Source organism: Dipteris shenzhenensis, chromosome 3 (assembly GCF_047967505.1).
Source record: "Dipteris shenzhenensis isolate YYH24624 ecotype China chromosome 3, Dip_SZ_1.0, whole genome shotgun sequence".
NCBI lineage: Eukaryota > Viridiplantae > Streptophyta > Polypodiopsida > Gleicheniales > Dipteridaceae > Dipteris > Dipteris shenzhenensis.
This window is the reverse complement of record NC_141598.1, coordinates 10,798,388-10,804,576: the sequence shown is the minus strand read 5'-3', so window position 1 is coordinate 10,804,576 and position 6,189 is coordinate 10,798,388. Positions and strand designations below refer to the sequence as shown.

General features: G+C 42.3%; 1 pseudogene; it reads right to left on the bottom strand.

Annotated features, from left to right (window-relative positions):
• Positions 1-1,162: 1,162 nt before the first annotated feature.
• On the bottom strand, positions 1,163-3,339 carry LOC147903349 (putative fucosyltransferase 8 pseudogene; annotated as a pseudogene).
• Positions 3,340-6,189: the final 2,850 nt, after the last annotated feature.

Genomic DNA, 6,189 nt, shown 5'->3' with positions numbered 1-6,189 from the left:
AGTTTGATGGAAGGATATCAATCTCAAGAAATCTTTCAATACCTTCCTCTTAAGGTTTTACATTCTCTTAGAAATTCCTTGAACATATTCAAGGATGATAATTCCATTCTTATTGGATGACATTTTAGAGAATTGGAGGAAGATTTGTTGACTTTAGGACCGAAACAAGAAAGTATGTGAGGTAGGGCTACCTTTCAAACGATATAGTTGCATAAAAGAATATATATTCCCTATCGGAACAATGTACTTGCAAAAACAAATATTTTTGCCCTCGATACATTTCCTTTGTGACACAACTTAGTTTGTAATATTTTGTTCTCTATACTTTTCCTCTCCAATGACAATCCCATGAGTTTCATGGTACTCTCTACCAAGATCCAAATCAAGATGGTTAAATAGAAAGACATCATCACGTATAAGCAATGTCAAGAAATCTTGAATTGCATTCCCTAAGGTTTTAGTTTCAACCATGTTGCTTATAAATGTTTGGAGCCCTTGTGTACTTTTTTTAGGGGTCCCAAAGTTAACAATTCTTCCTCTCCAATGCTTTAAAATGTGGGCTAGATTGTAATCCATGAACATATATATGCTTATCTTTAAAGGAATCTAGTTATTAAGATCATTGCAAGCATTATGTACAATCAAGGGATCAAAGGAGTTCTTGGCCATCCTCATCTAAATATTTCTAGAGTGTTGGCTAACCCAATCAAGAAACTAAAATTAAACCTTAGAAATATTTCTCTAAGGATTGATAATTATGTCATCAATATATCCTTTCTTTCTTGTAATATTGCAAAATTGTTACTTTTCCTTGAATATCACGTATGTAAGTCACATTCTTGAAACTTTCTAACTCTTTTCATTTTTTTGAACCATTCCTTCTACCATGTAAAAAGAATCACCAATATCAACATACCATGGATCTTAACTTTCATATTATGCATTACAATTACATTCACCTAGTGAACTTTAACAATTATTGGATCACCCTTACGGAGCTACTTACAATATGCTTAGGAGGAGGCCAAGCATTCTATTTTGCATTCTATTTTTTTAAAATTATAAATTTAAAGGTAAATGTTGTATTAAAACAGCACATGAGGAGGGAATTGACGAGGGAATCCCTGTGCAACTCCCGCAGGAGAGATGTGCTATACCACCGTCAAGAATGAAAGAGTTGGAGGCCCCAAGGCCAATCGTGGCAATGTTGGACGAAAGGGAGGACGTTGCCGGTATCAGCACCGTGGTTGAGGGCGCAGTCGAAGACAGGAGGGTGATGGAAACAAGGATCCAACGACGGCGCCCTCGAACACCCTCCCTCCTTCTCCTCCATCACCCACCCCTTCATCCCTCCCAACCCTCTCCCTACATACCCGAACGTCGACCTCCCACTCGTTATCACTTCCTCGCTGAATGATAGTAAACACATCTCCCCCCACGCCTTCACATTGTGCTCATGCTTCTCTGTCTCTTGCTTCCTCTCCTGACTCGCCTGATACACCCCTACCACCTCCCCACCCTCCGTCGCATTATCTGTATACACCTCCCTCATCCTCTCAGCGTACTCCGGATCTAGTGATGTCACCAGCACGGCTGTGTTGGACTCCCTGATCGGCCCCCGCCTTGCTGCTCTCGTTAATTGATCGGGAGCTCCGATAATATCGTTATTCATGACCCTCGGAAGCACACCCTTCTCCATGGCGCATGTTAGGATCCTATCTACATCGTGGGCGATCGGGTTTGACGTGAACATGCGCACCTGTATGCCGATCTTCACCGACGCCTTGGCCAGGTACGCATTGTAGAACCGGGTGATCCAGCTCCACACATGGTCCGTAGGGTAGAAGAGGTAGCGCCCGATGTGATGGAAGATTGCCTCCCGCTGCGGGAAGAGCCGCTCCAACTCCTCTCGGAAATGAGGAAGGTAGAGATAGAGGCCAGGAACGAAATACTGATTGGTTTTGAAGATCAACCAAGGGATGCGGTCCAGGAGAGCATGTTCCTGATTACAAAAGGCCAATTTGTCGTAGAGATCGGAGCTGTGAGTGAGGCGGACGAACGCAAAGGGAGCAACAGGGAGGGGTGAAGGGGGGGCGGTGGAGAGGAGGGGACCCGTCTCAGGGATACGGAAGGAAGCTTGTTGGAGGAGGTGGCCGAATCGGTGCGGGGAGGAACTGTTAAAGAAGAGGGAAGTGAGGAGTTCAAAATCAGGGGGCAAGAGCCAGGAGGATGAGGGGAAAGGCTCGCAGAGAAGCTGACCGAGGTCGGATCTACCGTCAAGCAACAGAACTCGGTCCGTGAGCAGAGCGTAGACGAACGTGGAGGCAATGGAGACAAGCCTGTTGCCGAGACCGCTGTAGGCGATCCAAACGACATATCGGCAAGAAGAAGGTGAAGGGTCCTCGCTTGCCTTGGAGCCACCTTGTTTCAGCAGAAGATCCGCGACGCTCTGGTTGAAGCTTGCAGTTCCGGGACCGCATTTCTTGTGCAGGATCTCGTAGCTTCTGAGCTTAGCCAGCAGATATGGCGATGGAGTATACGTAGATCTCTGCCGGAAGCGATGGATGAGACCCCTGCTCTTGCATTGCACGCGATCGACCTCCTTTGATAGTAGTCCGCCCACCAACTGATCGTTGTCGTCATCGTGCTCACTCGCATCGTCACGCACTGCAAAACAAGATAGATCAGACGCGAATCACAGGTTTCGACATAGATTGACTGCTACGGCGCTGCAAATGATTTGCTTGTCGTGGTGCACATCCTTCCGCGCTCGATCCGCATTGTTATCACCCGGTGCAAACAAGAAGAAAGTTTCTGCTGCATTCATGTCGTTACTGTAATAAGCAAACGCCGCAAGCTTGCAGAACACAGCTGAGACAGCTGCATACTCTTCCAAGGACGTAGTCGACCTTATTAATGTCTAACAATGTTAAATTTTAATCTTGCACGGATGGACAGAACCTTGCAGAGATGATTGTCTGTAAAATGTAAAGTCACGTGGCAGTGGAAAAGGCTCGGCCAAAGAATGGAGGGATTAATTTCTACATAGGATACCGTCGTAGCTTACAGAACGACGAATTACTGACCTTGTGAAACTGGAAGGTGAGCAAACTGAGCTGTGGCAAGGTGGGAGCTGCGAGGAGGAGAGGGCGAAGGAGGGAAGCTGTGGAGGAAGCTCCGACAGAAGATGAAGGCACCCAAAAGGAGCAGCACCATGACCCAAAACCAAGAGCTTGGACGTTTCGAAGAACCAGGAAAACCGTGCTTGTCGTGAAGCAGGAGCTGCAGCCTGGGCAGCATTAGGAAGGGCCTAATTCTGGAGCGATTAGCCATATCCATTGCGATGAAGTGACAAGCACCGTAACAATCAAACACCTATAGATCCTTCCTACGTCCACAAAAGAACTCGTCTTCCTCCTCTTCATGATTTTCTCTCTCACAATCGCAATTTTCTTTGTTCCTCCCGATACGTTTGCTGTTTTTTTTTCCACAAAGCTTCACCAATTTTATGCGCCGTTCCCGTATGCTTCCCAAACTCCAAAATGCCAGCCACCCGTGACCGCTCACATCCCACTGTCACCAAAATCTCCGCTTATATATCTGCGCACGAAATTCCATCCCGGGCTCCTAACACAACGATTCACCAACCCGGCCCTCATGGGCAGCGTGGAGCGTTCGTTATTTTGCAATCATTTTGACTTCTAGCATCACGCGACGCTTCCTGATGATGCGCAAAAATGCAGCTCCGTCTGTCCGTTCTCGGGGGACAGTTTGCGTGCGATCTCTCCCTCGCGCGCGCACTCTCTCTCTCTCGTGTCGGGCGGCTAAATCACGTTCTCAACGCCGATTGTCCCGTTTCTCTCGGCACTGCATCTGGTTAAGTTCCATCAATCCTCAATAGATCCTCGATCACAATTACAGATGGCTGGTTTTCTGTCCACGGTTGGAGTTCGAGTAGCTAAGGTTGGTTTCACGAACGTCCATCGGACTCACAAAACCGCGGCGCCATTGTCCGTCTGTTCTGAATGATGTTCCATGTCTTCATTCATCTCATGGACATTCAACTAGAAAAGCAGACCCCTAGCGCCTTGAGGGTCCCCGACTCAATTCATTCCTGGGCAAGGGTTTCCTAGTCAACTTCCAATGCGCAATTCGTCCGGATGCCTGTGACGTTACAAGCAAGCCGACGAATGGTGCAAATAGGAGCTACTTTTTTCCTAATCGCATTCTCACCTATTTAATCACTCTATCGTGGGAACCTATTCTCATTCTCACCTATCTTTTCTTTAACCTATTAACCACGGACAAGGAAACTAATTCCGGGAAGCACTTGTATTGAGCTAGAATATATTTCAATGAATTTGTTGTGATTTCCCATAAATTAGAATTTTGTTAAGTTTATATGTTTTACTGCATAATTTGATTCTTATTGAATTTGTAAAATGAAGTGAGCAAAATATGACACTAGAAGTACCTTTTTTGGTTTAATGGATGAGGGTTTAACTAGCACACTTCCTATCTTAAAATTATAACACCAACTAATGTCCCCTTCTTTGGAGTTATTGCAACTTGCATTTTAGCATATAGTATTTTGCAAATATGCAATTTGTATCTTACAAATAATCACACATTAGGGTGGAAGGAGAGTTTGCATGCTTTCTCTTCTAAATTTTATAAGATCATATAGCATTTTGTATCACATAACTACACGTTTTTGTGATGACAGAGTTTGCACAGTTTCTATAAGACGAAGGAGGGTGTAATTTTTAAGGTTAATTTAAATCGCATTCAAGACTTATGAATTTAAATTTAGTACATAGGAATTTAAATTTAGCACATAAGAATTTTCATCTAGCTCATATAATGTTTCATTTAACATAAAATTATATATTTGTGTGGGAGGAAGTAGGACACTTCCTGTTAAATTATAAGACCAAGGAATGTCCTTTTCTTTGGGCTCACATCAGTTTGTATTTAGTAAACATCATTTTTCATATAGCATGTAGCAAAACGAATTTAACACTTTATATTTCACACACAAAATTTATAAGATCTCTAGTTTATGTTGATAGCTATTTGAATATAGCATATAGTAATTTGAATGTAGCACATAGCATTTTGAATATAGCACATGGTAAATAGCTCTTTACATTTTGCACATAGAAGTTTGTGTTTAGTAGATATCATTTTGTATATATTTTATAGCAATTTGAATTTGGGATATAGCACTTTTTATTTAGCACTTTGTATAAATTTGGTAGCAATTTGAATTTGGGATATAGTACTTTTCATTTAGCACATATTACTTTCAACTTACACTTAGCATAAAGCAGTTTTAATTTAGCACTTAGCAATTTGAATTTTGCACATATTACTTTCAACTTACACATATAGTACTTTTCATTTAGCACATATTACTTTCAACTTACACTTAGCACAAAGCAGTTTTAATTTAGCACTTAGCAATTTGAATTTTGCACATAGCTCTTTGCATTTTCCACATGGTACTTCGCATTTAGCAGATAACCACACGTATAGTGTGGGGGGAGAGTTGGCACACTTCCTCTCCAAAAATTATAAGACCAAGGAACGTGCCCTTGCTTGGGTTCATATCATTTTGCATTTATCAAAATATTTTGGCATATAGGGCTTTTCATTTAGCACATAGTACTTTAAACTTGCAATTAGCACAAAGCAGTTTCAATTTGGCACTTAGCAATTTGAATTTTACACATAGCACTTCGCATTTTGCACAATGATGGTACTTTGCATTTAGCACATAACCACATGTATACTGTGAGGGGAGAGTTGGCACACTTCCTCTCCAAAAATTATAAGACCAAGGAACGTGTCCTTCCTTGGGTTCATATCATTTTGCATTTAGCACATAGTATTTTGACATATAAGACTTTTCATTTAGCACATAGTACTTTAAACTTGCAATGAGCACAAAGACACTTAGTAATTTGAATTTTGCACATAGCACTTTGTATTTTGCACATGGTACTTCACATTTAGCACATAACCACATGTATAGTATGGGGGGAGAGTTGGCACACTTCCTCTCCAAAAATTATAAGACCAAGGAACGTGCCCTTCCTTGGGTTCATATCGTTTTGCATTTTGCACATAGTATTTTGCATATAGCAAGTAGTGATTTGAGTTTGAGATACTCTCTTTTCTTTCCCT